General features: G+C 43.1%; 1 long non-coding RNA gene across 1 annotated transcript in view; it reads right to left on the bottom strand.

Annotated features, from left to right (window-relative positions):
* Positions 1-15925: 15925 nt before the first annotated feature.
* Positions 15926-18126, bottom strand: part of LOC123372378 — a 119677-nt gene continuing 117476 nt past the window's right edge. Inside the window, exon 6 of the long non-coding RNA XR_006580249.1 lies at positions 15926-16225. This is a non-coding gene — a long non-coding RNA (uncharacterized LOC123372378). The remainder of the gene's footprint in view (positions 16226-18126) is intronic.

The raw sequence follows: 18126 nt of genomic DNA, 5'->3' as shown, positions 1-18126 counted from the left end.
TCCACCTTGTAAGATGAGTTATATTATAATGGTTGACCATAGAAATAGCATGTTGTACCCAGAGGTTAATAAATATTCACTCTGAATTAAAAATATTAGTTAATTTCAAACTATTTGCTTTTTATTGTGTTGCCTTGGTATCTGTCAATTCCTGCCATCTCATTAGTTTTAACTGGATTGCTGAGTCAAACTTAGAGAGAGATGTGTTTCAGTTTTTACTATTTTATGTTGATGCATTAGTCTATAAATGACAATAGAAGATGCATGTACAAATTACAAATGTTATCCTACATTATTGGTGGTTTATAGAAATGTGGTCCTAGTGTAATAATACAAATTGTAGTTCTGGCAATGAAAGTGCAGGAGCAGCTTATCTTGGAACCCTGATTATCCTGAGTTAATGTAGTAGCATCTATTTTGTACAGGTATTAAGAACTATAATAAAGGAATGAAATTGCCTATACATGGCACACATTATTTCTGCCATTGATGTCTGTCTATACTTGCCAATCAAGTTAACTCAGACATATCCAAAGCTATCATGTGGAAAGGGCAGAGCAAATTCAGGTGGAGGAGATGCTCTATATGTGCTTTTCTAAACAGAATTCTACAAAAGGAATGAAAGGAGAAAATAAGATAAGTTAGTGAACACAATTTTATTCAGAGGGTGAATTCTATGGCAAAGTCTGGCTCCACCAAATTGCATGAATCTGGAGGCTTTAGATATCAATTTTTATATAGACTAGGTTTTTAAAGCATTGTGTATTAGAAAGTTGTTTGTTAAATGAATTCTTCTCTACTGGTAGAAGTTTGAACTAGGCTTTTTCAGTGCATACTAAAGTATAATACAAGGTCAACTAATTTGCTTATACAGGGTGTTCTCAGTATTGAACCTCACATGCCCAGCATACAGGATACTGCTATTTGATTAAAAGAAGTCCATCTGTTGTTATTCAGAGTAACAATAGGACTAAACAGAGTGACAGTAGGAATAAAGGTTGCAGAATAGCTAAATTATTATTTATTTTTAATAGTGAGATTATAAGTAAAGTCCAAAATTAAGTTTTTGGCACAATCACATTGTTAATCTTACATTACACCTTTAGGGAGCAAAACATCAATAAAACAAGCGCTGCCACCTATAGCTTTGACAAATCTGGTTCTCCATGTTGACAATCTTGTTTAACCACCAGAGTTTGAAGTAGCTTTTCATTTACACAGGAAGCTCATATGATAACTGCCTGTTTTACAATTATGCCTAAAGTGGAAAAAAAAGATACATAATAGAGGGGAAATGTGTTCCCCTGATAAACAAGAGAATCAGTTTGAATACTGCATAAAAGGGAGAGCAAAAAATAAGCAGCATTGCTGCTGTTAAATATTTAGAATTTAAATGCTGGTTACCTTCAGCCATTAATAAAGATTACTGCTCCAATGCTGGGGAGGGTTCTAGCTGAATATACCCGATCCCCATTTCTTACTGCTGTTTGGTGCTGAGAGCAAGAGAGTCCAAGGAGAGAAAGGGGAGATGGAATATAGAAACTTTGTATTTCACATTGGTTTAGATAATGATGAAAGTGTGCTACTCCGTGCACCAGCAACACCGAAGTAAGTGTTATGGGGTTGGAGCTGTCTGTAATAATTTATAAACACTACCTTGACCAGGTCACTGCATGGTTTACTGTATGCATATATTGAGTTGAATTCAACAGCAGGATTTTTGGGCCACTGAGTTCACCACTAGTCACAAGCTCCCATAGAGAAGAACCACAGGTTGCATACCTAGTCAGACCTAGTGGCAAGCATGCATGACATGGGGTATTATTGCCTACGCCCAGTCTAATAGTCTGGAGAGGGAAATCACAGGATTCCACCCCAGAAGAAGAAAGGCCACAAGGCCTAAGATGTGATGATGCAATTAGAGAATCCAGAGGTACAGTTAGCCCTGTAACAATAATATATTTTATTTAAAAGATTTTAAGATGTTTGCCTGAAATGTTAATACCATGAAAATTTATGAATTGTGAAAACAAAAGCTTAAGTTTTAAAGATAACTCCAAAATAAATTAACGTACCACAAAAATGTAACAGCTGAATTTAAACGTGAGTTGGATATATTTAGTTACTACTTACACATAACAGATAAGTATTTAACATGGTGATGTAGCTATATGACTTCCATTATTAACAGTCTTGCAACCAGATATTTTAAGAGCAAACTAAAATGTTTAGTCAACCTAAAAGTAATTCAAATGAAAATGGTGTCTTCAGATATTTTTGTTTACTCAAGGTAGTAGTTTGGAATTACTTATAGCCTGTTCTACTAGTACATGACATAAGCACAAAAAGAGCTGCCGTACAGGATCAGATTGTGGTCCCTCTTGCCCAATATCCTATCTCCGACAGTAGCTTGTACCTGAGCTTCATGGGGTACGTCCATACTACCCGCCCGGATCGGTGGGTAGCAATCGACTTCTCAGAGTTCGATATATCGCGTCTCATCTAGACGCGATATATCGAACTCCGAACGCGCTCCCGTCAACTCCGGAACTCCACCACCGCGAACGGCGGTGGCGGAGTCGACGGGGCAGCCGCAGACGTCGATCCCGCGCTGTGAGGACGGGTAAGTAGTTCGAACTAAGGTAGTTCGACTTCAGCTACGCTATTCGCGTAGCTGAAGTTGCGTACCTTAGTTCGACTCCCCCCCCTAGTGTAAAGCAGGCCTTAGTGACTATACAGAATAGGACAATTAAGGACTGATCCACCCCTGGCAGTCAGAAGTTTAGAGTTGCCCTGAGCATAGGGTTGTGTCCCAGACCATCTAATTTAATAGCCATTGATGGACCTATTCTCCATGAATTTAGCTAGTTTTTTTTTTAACCCAGTTATACTTTTAGCCTTTACAACATTCCAGGCCAAAGATTTCCAGAGATTAATGGTGTGTTGTGTGACAAAGTATTTCCTCTTGTTTGTATTAAATGTACTGCCTATGAATTTCATTGGCATACACACACACACACACACACACACACACACAGGTTTTTATATTGTGGGAAAGGGTAAATAACACTTCTCTATTCACTTTCTCTACACTCTTCATGATTTTTATATAACTGTATCATCCCTCCCTCCCCTTATATTTTCTTTTTAAGCTGTCATTCCATGGAAGCCATTCCATACCCCTAATCATCCTTGTTGCCCTTTTCTGACCCTTTCCCAGTTTCACTATATCCTTTTTGAGATGAGGCAACCAGAACTGGACTCAGTATTTAAGGTGTGAGCACACCATGGATTTATAGAGTAGTATGATATTTTATCTTGTTTTCCATTTCTTTCCTAATAGTTCTTAACATCCTTTCAGCCTTTTGACTGCTACTGCGCATTGAGTGAAAGTTTTCAGAAAACTATCCAGTGACGCCAAGATCTCTTTCTTGAGTGGTAATAGCTAATTTAGAACCTATCCCACTGTATATGTATAATTGGAATTATTTTTGGCAGGGTGCATTACTTTGAACTTAATATTGAATTTCATTGCCATTTTGTTGCCTCATCTCCCTTTTTAGTGAGTGCTCTTTGTAACTCTTTGAAGTCTGCTTTAGACTTTACTATGTTGAACTTTGTATTGTCTGCAAACTTTGCCACTTCACTGTTCATCCCCTTTTCCAGATCATTACAGGGACCTGTGCTGTTCAACAATTAGAACAGATCCTTGGGGGACCCCACTATTTACCTCTCTCCACTATGAAAACCAACTATTTATTCCTAATCTTTTTACCAGTTATTGAACAATGAGAGGACCTCCCCTCTTATCCCATGATTTAAGAACCTTTGGTGAGGTACCTTGTGAAAGGCTTTCTGAAAATCCAAGTACATTTTATCAAGTGGATCACCTTATCCACATGCTTGTTGACTAGCTCAAAGAATTCTTATGGGAAATAATCCCTCCCCACTTACAAAAGTCATTTTGACTCTTCCCCAAAAAATCATATTTATCTATGTGTGAGATAATTCTGTTCTTTACTATAGTTTCTACCAATTTGCTTTCAAGCTCTCTTGAGCAGAGATAAACACTCTGACTTTCCCTCTGGTCCCAGTCAGAATCTGACCTGCTAAAGCCCTGCAGCTCCTTGTTTCTGAGCCTGCTGGACTCTGATTAGCTACTGCCATACAGCCTCTCTAGGCAGGCCTGGAGAACCCACCTTCACTACTTCTTTCCTGTGATTGGGGTGTAATAAGACCCACAAGGCCTCCTGTAAGGAGCCATAAAGACCAGGTATAGCCCATCACAGCATACTGTTCAGTTTTGCTCCCATTTCCCTTGGTAGTTTTATTTTTGTTGGTTTCCAAGCAGCCTTGCTTTCTAGCTTTTGCTAGCTTTTATAGCACTCACCTGAGCCCACTCATTCCTTCTTATTACCCAATCAAGTTTTCAAATTACTTGTAACTGCTGACACTTTTGAGAACAAAGCAGGTTGCAAAATCCTAAAAAAAAAAAAAAAACACCCTACAATTGGCTTAAACAAACTGTCTAATAAATCTTTAAAGGTTACACTTTGCAAAACAAAACAACATAGCAAGGGCAGATCACTCCCTCATCCTGGCACAGATTATTTGTTATATAATTCAAGTACAAAAGCCCAATGTATTAGTCATTTTTACTGCATTTTTCCCAGAGTCAAAGGTTCACATAAAATGTTAGCATTCAGTTTAATTGTTTACATTGTTATACAAGGTATTTTCTGGACACTTTATTTGACACTGAGAACCAAATCAGAATGCGCATTATAAAGTGCTTTTAAAGTATTATAGATAAAACTTATACACTGAACATGTCTGTTCTTTGAAAAGAATTGATCTCCTTGTTGTTAAGCAGAAAGAAAATGAATGCTATTTTTAAATCTAATAGGTATGAGAAAAGTAATGGAGTTTGTACTATAAGTACATTTCCCGAAGTTTGCTCAAGCATTTCCTTTATAAAAAGAAAAACAGAAAAAAGCAGTACCGTGGAACATTATATTTCAAATTCACTGCTCTGTGATTTCAAAAAGGGGAGGAAAAACTTGAACAAAAATATGAAATGCCATATTCCAACTTTCGCTTTCACCATTCAACATTAAAATGAAACTTTTCATTAAGTTTTGAAAAAAATTCTGTTATGGATTCCAGAGGAAGGAGATAAGTGTTATACAAAAGCTAAGAATTAACTTACATAGGTCTCTGTGATTTACAAAGTAGTATAAATAATCATTCTTTTCACTGGGGAAACAGAGGCACAGAAGGTGAAAAGACCTGTCCAAAGTCATGCACCTCAGATACAGATCAAGAATTGAATCCATGCCTTCTTATTCCTAGTCCAAGGCCTTTCCACTGCACAGCACTACTTTCCAGATAAAGAAAGCCCCACCTATTCTCTTCTGCTATGCATCAGTCTTCGTCTCCCAGTATTTTACAAGCCTGCTTGGGGAAAGTAGGGAAAAGTCAAGCAGCTTGTGATTCCTTTCTGGGGACTTCAATGTGCTTCTGGTAGTAATTTTCTATCACAGATCTGGCAGGGTGCTCCCTTCTGGCAACCCACCAGACTGCTCTGAGGGGAATTCAAGTCTCTGTGTCCCTGGATTCCCAGATCTTTTAAGTATCAGAGGGGTAGCCATGTTAGTCTGGATCTGTAAAAGCAGCAAAGAGTCCTGTGGCACCTTATAGACTAACAGACGTATTGGAGCATTAGCTTTTGTGGATGAATACCCACTTCGTTGGATGCAAAAGTTTCTCAAGCCTGAACAAAGTTCAGTCACTTCCCCAATCTTGGGCTCCCTAAGCATAGAGTGCAGGCCTGCACTTTTACGCTCCCTTCTGAGCTGGAACCCACTGTCCAGCTCCTATCCCCACTAGGCACAGGGCTGACCCTTCAGTCTCCCCCATAGTTAAAACACACCCTCTCCCAGATCTCCACCCCGAGGTGCAAAGCTTCTGGGTTACAATTTAACTTTCTCTGCATGCAGCAGTTGTGAAGTGTTTGAGACACTTTGCCCACGGTTTAACACCTTAATGTTCTTTAACTTAACCACATAAAGCCCAGGAGAGTACAGATCATATAAAACAAACATCTTAAGGAGAATGCCACTTTCTAGATCACTGTTCCCTTGGGAGCCCTAAGGCATCATCAGTGTCCCCTGCCTCATGCAGGCTATTACATGCTGACTTGTCTCTTTCTCATGAAGTCCCTTCCCCAACTTGTGTGACCTTGCTTTCTCCTGCCTCACACTTCCTGTTCCTGTCTGGCTCCCTCTGTTTCTGTGGGTATGTCTGCACAGCCCACAGAAGCAAGCATCCCAACCCAGGCCAAAAGACTCAGGTTATCAGGGCTCATGCTAGCACTCTAAAAAGCAGTTGTGTAGACAGTGCTTTGAAGTTGTGGCTCACTAGTAGTTATATCATTTATTCTTCTGCATAATTAATATAGGAACTCTCACATACTGAGGTACAATGGATGCAGTTAACTTTAGTGTTTTGTTTTACCTTGTCAGCACCAAGTATCATGTTACCAGTTCAAGCAGGTATCATTATACTTAGAATAGAGTATATTGTTAGAAAAGGCAATATCAGACCTACTAGAAAAATCATAAAGGAAGTTTGATTAACTGTTCCATGCTGTGTGTGTCTGTTATCTATAGCAATTAGCATTAGTTCTAATGGCAAACTTTATAAGAATGATTCTGGAAACAAAAGTCTCTGTATAACATCAAGTATTTTGTACAATTGTCTCAGGCTATTTCAGACCTCACGGTCACACTCTGACTCTGGACTTTTTAATAACCGAGAGGCACTTTTTAACAATCCAAAAGTGTTTTTTGTCTTAGCAGTGACCAGACCCTACCCCAATTCAACTTAACAAAAAAATGCTCAAGTCAGAGAAAGGGTTTCTTATGTTTCCCAGTATTAGAATTAAGTTTACAGTACTGAGGCTTTGAACAGCTGTGACAGTTACTGAGCAATGCACCTTCTTCCCAGGCTGGAAGGATGCTGCAGAACACTTTACTCTGTACCTGGAATGCCCTTCCCCTTCCTCCCTTCAAATCCCTTCTCAAATCCCACTTCTGCTGCTACACATAAGAAATCAGCAAATTAATAGCTGATAGCTTGGTGCTGCAGCAGTATTTCATTTGTTTATTTTTACAACAGTCAGATGTTTGGAACTATCAAGCTGCGCAATAGTTGATCAGTGTATCTATGTGACTTTCCTGCTGTTACTCGAATCCTTCTTCCTCCCACAGACATCATCTTTCATTGTTTGTTACACTCACATGATGTGTCTTGTCTTAAATTAGGCCCTGATCATGCAAAGACTTACATCTGTGCTTAACTTTATGCACTCTGAGTAGTTCCACTGACTTCAATGGCACTACTCAGTACATAAATTTAATCATCCCCGAGAGGTTTTTCATTTAAAAACTTCCTTCAGGACCAGGTTTATGAGGCTTATATTGGCCAGGCCTTGGGCATTTTTTTCTGCTGACAAGGTGGGGGTGTGGGATGGAAACATTAAACAAATTTCTGCCAAACTATGTTTACATTTCCAAAAATATGCATAGGAAACTGTTTAATTTCCCCCACTCTCCTTTTTCCGACTGTAATCATAAACGTAGACTGATGGCTGGGATGTACACTGAAGAAATCCACTGAAGAAAGACTCTGGGCCATGATATGCTCCAAATTACAACATTATTTCCCAATATCATATTATGCTGGCTCACTGCGAGTCCTGAGAGTGGCCATGCAACATGTGCCCCATTGGACATATTTCCATTGTTGCAATAGCCTCCCTGAAGAACCCACATTGAAAAGAGTATTTGCCAGAAGGTGTCACTGTACAGAAACTGTTACGCTATTGCACAATTAAAAGGTTACAGTGTGGGGGTTATCACACTGGGGAGGTGGGGTGGAAGAGGCAGAATTATAGATGTTCACAGGGAACAGAAAACATTAACACAGAATAACAATTATAGAATAAGAACAAAGAATGAGAAAAAATAACCTCCCTACCAACTGAGTTTACAGGGAATATATATTTCTGCCTATATGCATTCTGCCGGGAGAATTGGTGCGAGCTTTAGATTGCTGCACTCACACATAGGCAATCTACAGCCCAGTCAGAGGTGCTGGATGAGTAATTTCTCCTGAAGGAAAGAAAGTTTGGATTAAATGGTGATCAGAAGGAAACTTCTATTAAAGCCTCCAAAATAAAAATATATTTCATATCTCACATATGTCAGTACAAGTGTCTATTTTTCCTAGGCAAGATCAGACCTAGGAAAAGATTGTGCTGAGTAAGAGTAAGATGGGGGAAGAACATAGGCCATGTGGAACTCGGGGCAACATTTGGCCCTTGGTTTCTAAAAACTGCCTACTCTTGGCTTGCCTGCTGGTGAGAGTCTGTTTCTTAGTGGGCCAGTGCTCATATTTACAGCCCTCATTTTCACCTGCCAAACAGCACAGACAGCCTCATTTGTGAGCATCTGCCCACGAGACAGCATAAGCAGAGACACAGGGAGAGCACTGGCATTGCACAGGTGCTGAAAATCACAGTGAAAAGCAGAGTGGGAAATAGCCATCAAGGACAGCTGCTCCCATTTATACCTGCTCAGCCATAGAGCTTCTCAGCCACTCAGGGGCTGCCTGCTCAGAGCACTGGCTCTTTGAATAGCAAATTCATCTTCCTTTAGTTTGCTCAAGACAGTATTTTGACACAACAAAACCCAGCTGCTGTCGCCATCTTATCATGTGCAACTTATGTTCTATATAATTTTGAGCATGTACAACTATGTATTTATTTTGTTTTTGGTGTGATACACACACAAAACTTTGCAGTTTATTTATTAAGAACATAAGAACATAACAGATTCCTTCTGATGTATTTAATAACACCTATCACAAGCTATAGGCACCCTCACAGGTTAAAAAAAACAAAAAACAAAACAACCACAGATCAATTAATACAAGAATATAGCTCTACATGACAAAAAAGAACACCTGAAATAAGCCGATATTCAAGAAAATACTCCAACTCCTCCTCCTAGGCCTGGTCTACACTATGACTTTAGGTCGAATTTAGCAGTGTTAACCCTGGACCGTCCACATAACGAAGCCCTTTTTTTTTTTACTTAAAGGGCTCTTTAAATCGATTTATTTACTCCACCTCCGAGGAAATCGCTGAAATTGGCCTTGCTGGGTCGAATTTGGGATAGTGTGGACGCAATTCGACAGAGTGCTCCATTGTGACCGCTCTGGACAGCGCTCTCAACTCAGATGCACTGGCCAGGTAGACAGGAAAAGACCCGTGAACTTATGAATTTCATTTCCTGTTTGGCCAGCATGTTTGCAGAGCTCATGCAGAGCTCATCAGCATGATGTGCACATCGCCGGGGCACATTGCCCGGCCCGTACTTTGTGAGAAGTCTATGACCATGTCCCTCTCGTCACCATGCTGCCATTGCCTCCTTGCCTGGTTTTGCGTGAAACAATGGTCTGCCGTTGCTCTGACGGAGGGAGGGGCGACTGATGACATGGCTTACAGGGAATTAAAAACAAAAGGGGTGCCTTTGCATCAAGGAGAAACACAAACAACCACACACAGAATGGCCCCCTCAAAGACTGAACTCAAAACCCTGGGTTTAGCAGGCCGTTGATTTCACAAAACAAATTGGGTCAATTTCTTATTTTGATCCATCTATCTTTTACACCTTAGGCTGGCAGCAAACGGTGCAGTATGACTGCTAGCCATCGTCATCTCCTGGCTGTTCAGCAGAAGATGCTGCATTACGATTGCTAGCCATCATCATCTCCTGGCTGCTCGCCAGAAGACGGTGCAGTAAGACTGCTAGCCATTGTCATCTCCTAGGTGCTCGGCAGAAGATGGGAACAACCTCACTGAGTCACTCCCATGTCTACCCAGGTGCCCCTGACCGATCTCACCGAGGTCGGCTAAAAGAGCACCCAGGAATATGACGACGACGGCTACCAATCTTAATGCACTGTCTGCTGCCAAAAGGCAATGAGCTGCTGCTGTGTAGCAATGCAGTCCCACATCTGCCAGCACCCAGGAGAAGTACGGTGACGGTGAGCTGAGCGGGCTCCATGCTTGCTGTGGTATGGTGTCTGCTCAGGTAACCCAGGAAAAAAGGTGCGAAACGATTGTCTGCCATTGCTTTCACAGAGGGAGGGAGGGAGAAGGGGGCCTGATGACATGTACCCAGAACCACACGCGATACTGTTTTTGCCCCATCAGGCACTGTGATCTCAACCCAGAATCCCAATGGGCAGTGGAGACTGCGGGAACTGTGGGATGGCTACTCACAGCTACCCACAGTGCAATGCTCCAGAAGTCAACATGAGCCTCGGTACTGTGGATGCAGTCCGCCTACTTAATGCATTTAGAGCATTTTGTGTGGGGACACACACAATCGACTGTATAAAAATGATTTATAAAAAACCAAATTCTATAAATTCAACCTAATTTTGTAGTGTAGACATACCCCTAGGCTCTGCTGTTGCAACCCAGCTGTTTGGGCTCTGTCCCAAGCCTGTATAAATAGATGGGCTTTGCAGTACATTCTGAACCTTGGACTAAAGAAGGAGTGAAATCCAAAGGGAGTGACTCCTCACAGAGAACACCCTGATAGCAGCTCCCTCAACCACATCCTGAGCTGGTATAAATGGTCATAGCTCCCTTGAAATCCAATGGGAGTTAGACACCTAAATACCTTTGAGGATCTGAGCCTAAGCCCCTTAGAATGGTTTTTCTATATCTATTGTTCACTTTGTCTTAGGACTCAGGCTTCCATGGAAAAGATTAAATTGGCTTATGTCTTGCTACCCATTTGCTGAATTTATCAGACTAGAAACCACATATTGAGGTAATTCATAATTAAGACACATATAATTATTTTGTTTGAATGAGCCCCCAAAATGGAAGAGATTAGCTGAAACACTTCAGCTGTCACTTCTAAATGTACAGGACAAGAGGATCACTTCTGCTCCTGTTAAAGCAAAACTTGCATTGACTTCATTAAGAGCAGGATTGGTCCCTTAACTTTTAAATCCATCTATGTTGATAGATAATTTTACTGGTGGATTTTTTTTCAGATTTTACCATGAAGTGTCATTCCACTTTCATTTCTTATAAGATTTATGACACCTATATCCATGAAATAAATTCAGCTAACTGTCTATCATTTTTCATTTGTATCTGAATAAAATAATACAGCTAGTACTAACATACTCAGTTTCTCTAATAAATGTGTTTAAAACAACAGGACTGTTCTAAACTGGGATAAAATGGCAGTTTTGTATGTGATAAGAAAATGCAAATGTAAGCAGAGTCAGGATGAGCTCTACCCTGACATCTGGTGGTGAATTATGGGGAGTGTGGAAAAGAATTTCAGGTATTTGCATTGGCACACCCACCCCACCTAGGATAGCCCACGGCAGCCTGGGATGGTTATTTTGACAGCTCTGGGATCCCCAATTTCTTTGTTATTGGGGCAGGAGGAATAAAGTGTTGTCACCCTGATTATGTGAATGAGGAACTATCAGACTGCGTTATGACAGAGATGTCTCACCATCAAATAAGTAGCACTTGCTAGACAAGGGACATGGGTTCCAAAACCCAGTGAATTGAGAGAGGTTGGGGACTGGTGTGTGTACCTGATGGTATGGGCCCCTTTTGAGGGCCTGGAACACCAATTGCACATCCTCTCTCCACTGTTGAAGAGCAGAGCTAATTTTGAATCCATTAGGAGTCCATCTAGAGGCTGCTGAGCTGAATTCACGTTGGGCCAATGGTGCACCAGCACCTGGGCTCCTCTACTACAAGCTGAAATCACTAAGAGCTGAAATCACTAAAAGAGCTAGGCTTACTGAGCTGAGATCACTGAGTGCTGTGTTAACTAGTGGGGGAGCCTGAAGATCTATCGCTAAGCGGCTGGCAGAGCGGAGCAGTTTGCAGCACGTTGGAGCAGCCCACAGAACAGTGAGCGGAGTGGAGCGGTTTGTGGGGGCGGCTGGAGCGGTTCACGGGTTGGCTGGAGGAGCTGGTGGAGTGGAGCCAGTCGTGGTGAAGGCTGCAGCAGAACTTCACGGAGAGGCGGAGCAGTTGGCCCCTGGCCCACGTAAGGTGCCCCTTGACACCCTGTGTGCCCCCCCCATTTCCACCCAGGGTGGGGGGGAAAACTCTGCAGATAAACTTTTGAACCCTGGGGTGGCACTGACCAGAAACAGAGACTTTTGGGTTGTTGGACTTTGGGGTGATTGGACTTAAGACCCTAACGGGGAAAGGACAGTGCCAAATGTACTTGGAGGTGGGTTTTTGTTTTTACTTATGGTTTGTGTTATAATCCTGTTTGTGGTGTTTCTCCAACATGATGCCGCATTGTTTCCCTCCTTTATTAAAAGGATTTTGCTACACTCGGACTCCATGCTTGCGAGTGGGGAAGTATTGCCTCCTAGAGGCGCCCGGGGGGTGGTAGGTAGTTGTCCCAGGTCACTGGGTGGGGGCTCGAGCCGGTTTTGCATTGCGTTATTGAAACGGAACCCCTGGATACTGAACCCGGCCCTTGTTGCTGCCAACTCAGAGGGGCAGAAGGGTTACACAAAGAAAACTGTATTTGAAAGTGAAATTAACAATTGGCAAAATACTACACAGTGAATTTCTTTAATAACATTGTGTAAAGAGCTATAGAAGATAAACAGCTGACTTTATATGACTTGCCTTTAATTTATAACCATTGTGTTATGAAAACCTCTAAAAGAAAATCCATCAGTGGAACAAATGAACAGTATGCATAACCATAATAATAAACCTGCAGAGCATTAATTATACTGCTTTTCACATCCTGCTGTCTTCTGAATAGCCAGAAGTTATCCTTCTCTATATTTAACTGTACAAAACTTCGTCAAGATTTATAGCACAAGAATGTTAAGGCTGAGACTCAAACCAATTTCATGTGTTGTTTACAGTGGTGAGCTGCAGCCGGTTCGCACCAGTCCGCACGAACCGGTTGTTAAATTTAGAAGCCCTTTTAGAACCGGTTGTCCCGTGTGGGACAACCGATTCTAAAAGGGCATTTAAATTTAACAAGCGCTCCCTGCTGCGGCCCCAGCTCACCTCAGCTCTGCCTCCACCTCCTGCCATGAATGCTCCTCCCTGCTTCTCCTCCCGCCCTGCTTCCCACGAATCAGCTGTTCGCGCGGGAAGCCTAGGAGGGCTGAGAAGAAAGAAGCAGCTTCCCGGTCAGGCCCAGGAAGACGACGCTGAGGTAGGGGTAGAGGGAACGAGGAGACCCTCCCCGTCCCCGCATCCCCGTCCCCGCGTCCCCGACCGCCCGGCCCCTGCCCCGCGTCCCCGGCCACCCGGCTCCGGCCGCGACCCTCCCCGGCCTCACGTCCCCGGCCCCGCATCCCCGACCCTCCCTGACCCCACGACCCTCCCCAGCCCCGCAGCCCCAGCCGCGACCCTCCCTGACCGCCCAGCCCCGGCCACAACCCTCCCCAGCCCCGCGGCCCCGGCCACGGCCGTCCCCGACCGCCCGGCCACGGCCGCGACCCTCCCCGGCCCCGCATCCCCGACCGCCCGGCCCCGGCTGCCTGGCTCCAGCCGCGACCCTCCCCGACCGCCCGGCTCCGGCCACGACCCTCCCCGGCCACCCGACCCCGGCCCCGACCACCCGGCCCCGCGGCCCTCCCCGGCCGCTCGGCTCCGGCCGCGGCCCGGCTCCGGTCGTGCGGGTCCGGGCACAGCGGCAGCCGCGACCCCACCTACCCGGATGCCTGGCTCCGGACACGGCCCTCCAGCCCGGCCTGGCCCCGTGGCTCCAGCCGCCCGGCTCCTGCTGTTTTGCCACACGGCTGGGCTCCAGCTCCGGCTGCATGGCTCTGGCCGCGGCCCTCCCCGGCTCCGGCCACACAGCTCCCGCCACATCCTCCAGCTCGGCCGCGCGACTCCTGCCCCAGCCCCGCATCCCCGGGCTCCCGGCTCCAGCCGCGTCCAGGCAGCGTGGTAAGGGGGCAGGGAGGGGGTGTTGGAGAGAGGGCAGGGGAGTTTGGGGGTTGGGGGGTCAGAGGGCAGGGAACAGGGGGATTGAATAGGGGCAAGGGTCCTGGTGGGGCAGTCAGAAAGGATCAGGGGTTGGATGGGGTGGTGGGAGGCAGTCAGGGGCAAGGATTCCAGGGGCAGTCAGGGGACAGAGAGAAGGGGTGGTTGGATGGGGCAGGGGTCCTGGGAGGCCATCAGGCATGAGAGGAGGGGTTGGATGGGGTGGTGGGGGGCAGTCAGGGTACAGGGAACGGGGGTGGATGGGGCAGGGGTCCCTGGGGTGGGGAGGGGTGTCAAGGAACGCGGGGGGTTGGATGGGGCAGGAGTCCCAGGGGGGGTGGGCCATGACTCCTCCTGGGGTGAGGAGGGAACCGGTTGTTATGATTTTGTGGATTAAAGCATCATAAGGATGCTGACTGGGGGGATTCAGAGAATACTGAATAATAGCTGTTCTCATTGCCAGTGGGCTCTGCTTCAGCTGTGCATCTATATCAACAGACTATGCAGAAATAACTTTTTCATGGCAAGACGTCTGAGGCAAAATCATGTCATTTTATCAATGCGTATGGATCAATATAATGAAAACTTTCGTTGGATTTTCTGCCATCTGAGATAACATAGGAAATCCATTGAAAAAAACAGTTATTGAGGCAAAAATTTTCAGAAGTGTCCACTAATTTTAAGTTACTCAAGTTTTGGGTGCCTAACTTGAATCATTTAAGACCCTATTTTCAGAGATGCTGAGCACCCACAGCTCTAACTGGCTTCAAGGGAAGTCAAAAATTGAGAAACTCAAAATGAGTAGACTCACTGAAAAATTAAGGTCTAGCTTACAGGACCTCACAATTCAAAGGGTGCACTGTACTGCAGAAAATGACTCAAGAAAGGACACTGCAACAGAGTACTCCAAACTCCTGTCTGGTTCGCTAAGATAAGTCCATGTTATATGAATAGTCATTTCTGAAGTGTCATAAAAAGAGAGAGGTCAAAAATTGTTGTACAGAAAAGGCTGCAATTGAATTACAACTTCACAAAAGAGGCAGTCTGTCTGATTGTAGAGATACTTGCAATCCACAACCTCTGTACAAAGGGCATTTCCCCTCCCCTCCCCCGCCCCCTTTTAGTACTATCAGGTCTGTTATTTCAGCCAAGCTGGTGACTGAACTTCTTTTCTGTTCAGATTAATTTGGTGTCTCTGTAGCAGTAAAAATGAGAAGTAAAACCTGAAAGAGTGGATTTAGTGTGCACATCAACAGTTCACATCACTGTAAGCATAGTCCCAAATTATTCATGTTGTGTAGGTAAATCTACCCTCTATGTATGACTGTTATTGCTGCTTTGCCGCTTTATAAGCTGTCATTTGATAAACCTAGCATTGTTACTGCTTGTATCCCATTTAGGCCTGGCAGTTCTGAAAGAGAATGAGTCATCAATGTGAAGAATAAGGCAGTGCCTACGGAATGAGTAAAGAAGCACCAAATTGCTCACAAGAAGATGAGTTAATCCATTTTCAAATATAGAATGTCATGTTCTTCTCTTAGAATGCAAAAAAGAAAAAAGAGTGAAAACATTACTTTAAATGTACATAAAAGAAAAACACACAAATTAATAGAAATGCACTTGAGAAGGCCGTGTAGGAAGCACATGTATAATGATACAGGGAAGGACAACGTGACCTAATATTCTCCTTTCCATTTCAAATTTATATGATCCTAGAAAATACGTAACAATAAGAGCAAGGGAGGTTATTTATTTGTCCTCCAAAAACCTATTAATGCAGTTAGAGGGGAAGAAAAGTATTCATCATCTGATCCAGTGATTTCTGCCAAGATCCTGCCTAAGTCTTTCTTTCATAATGAATGACATTGCTTCTGTAAGAGTGAGCAGCCCTGATGTGATGTCAGCGATGCACACTATCTGTCAATAAGTGTGCCATAAATGCATGTCACTGCATACTTCAATAATAATACTCACAGTTTTGTTAAGATTTTTCACTAATCCTCAGGAAAATGCAAAGAAATGTGATGCATTTTTTCTTTTTAGATTGTAGGTATAAACCCCCATCTCATTCTCCCCGTTTCTCAGCAACATTAAAATTCAAAGGCGATCAGAGTCCCTTCTTCACTGCTGGATGCATCCCTATGGGGAAAAATTAAGAACAGGTACATGAATTTACAGACAGGGCATTCACTCAGTTGACCAAAGTGTATTTTTGATTTACCATTAACAAGTGTAAATATAATCATATAAAATGTATCCAATTCCATGATTTTCTTTAGTTACAGGATATACAGTGGCAGATTGGCCACTGGGCCAATGGGGCTCATGCCCAGGGGCCCTGGCCAATTGGGGGGCCCCAGGAAAAATTGTGCCCCCCCCCGGCATCCAGACCTGCTCCTCCTACTCGGCACTCCTGCTGGGAAGTGGGGTCAGGACACAGGGGCTTGGTTTCAATCAATATAATTCCTAAATATTAATAATACAGTACAACCATGTCTCCTCCACACTACTCCATGGTATTCTTCACCCACCTATCATGTCTTGTTCAGATTCTGAACTCTTGAGCTCTTATTTTACATATGTTCAGTATCAAATACAATGAGACCTTAGTCCTGACTGAGTGTCCTAGGTGCTACTATAATGAATACAGTAAAAAAAATTATTTATATCAGTTATTCCTGTCCATCAAAAACTTTCTTTTCCCTTTATTGCTGACCTCTAAATTAACTTGCTGTGCTGGAATAATGCACAGTGCATACATTCTTAACCTTTTTTAAAAGCTCCATTTCCTTCATACGATTTCCATTTTTATTCGAAAATGTGAGTTCCCATGATGTTTTGTTTCAACAGAATAATCCTTTTTTACAAAATCATTCCTTTAAATGTCCTCCCTTAAGCATATTTTATAACTTCAACATGCATAGACACTCCCCAAAATATTAAATATAAACAGCATATGTAATACTCATAAATTTCCATTTTTTTTGTGGTGTCCCTCACTAATTAACATTAAACTCCATTGCTTAAGCAAAATATAATATTCACTCACTAGAAATTCAATTTAACAGTTTAGATTTCTTTGGGTTCAATGCTCTTGGCTTCCTTTTTAACATAATGGGAAGTTAATTTCTTTTCTACTCACAGATCCTTGGTATGGCCCCAATTCAGGCTATGTCTACACTATGAGCTAAAGGGGTGTGATTCCACTACTCATGTACACCCTACTCATACTAACTCTCATCAAGCTAGCACAGATATAAACAGCAGTGTAGCCACGGTAGCATGGGTAGCAGCCACAGAGGCATGTCTGAGCCATGTCGAGCACATACTCACAGGTTTCAGGGGGGTTTCTACTTGACACACCTCAGCCATGCCACCACTGCTGCTACCTGTCGTACCACAGCTACATTGCTATTTATACTCATGCTAGCTCAATGAAAGCTGGCTCAAATATGTGTATGCAAGCAGGGGAAATCACATCCCTATCATGTAGTGTAAATGTAGTTTCAAACAAGCACTTGATTAACTTATGACTTAGCACTTAGAAAGTAAGCACATGCTTAACATTCAGCAGGTGTTTAAGTGCTTTCCTGAATCAGGGCCACGTTGAAAGGAAAACTAAGAACTTTGAACTCAAATAAAACTAAAGGGTGTTAAACTGGATTAAGCATGGCTCTAATTGCTGTAGACTATGGGTCTAATACAAAGCCTATTCAAGTCAATAGGATGTTTCCATTGACTTCAATAGGCTTTGGACAATGGCCAATGGAATTCAACTAAATAAAATGGTCACTCCATGTGAAGTCTTCTCCTGCCCCTTCCCAAAATTAATGACTTAGAAGTATCCCTGAAGTCCAAAAGTGCCACTTAAAACTTCCCAGCGGTTACACGGAGCATATAACAAAACTGGGCTTTAGTAGTTCATGAAAAGGAATCTGGGGTTATAGTGGATTACAAATTGTATGAGACAGCCTTGTGATGCAGTTGTGAAAAAGGTTAATATTCTGGGGCATATTAACAGGAGTCATATGTAAAACACA

This window comes from Mauremys mutica, chromosome 6, assembly GCF_020497125.1.
Source record: "Mauremys mutica isolate MM-2020 ecotype Southern chromosome 6, ASM2049712v1, whole genome shotgun sequence".
Lineage (NCBI taxonomy): Eukaryota > Metazoa > Chordata > Testudines > Geoemydidae > Mauremys > Mauremys mutica.
This window is presented reverse-complemented; position numbering and strand designations above follow the sequence as displayed.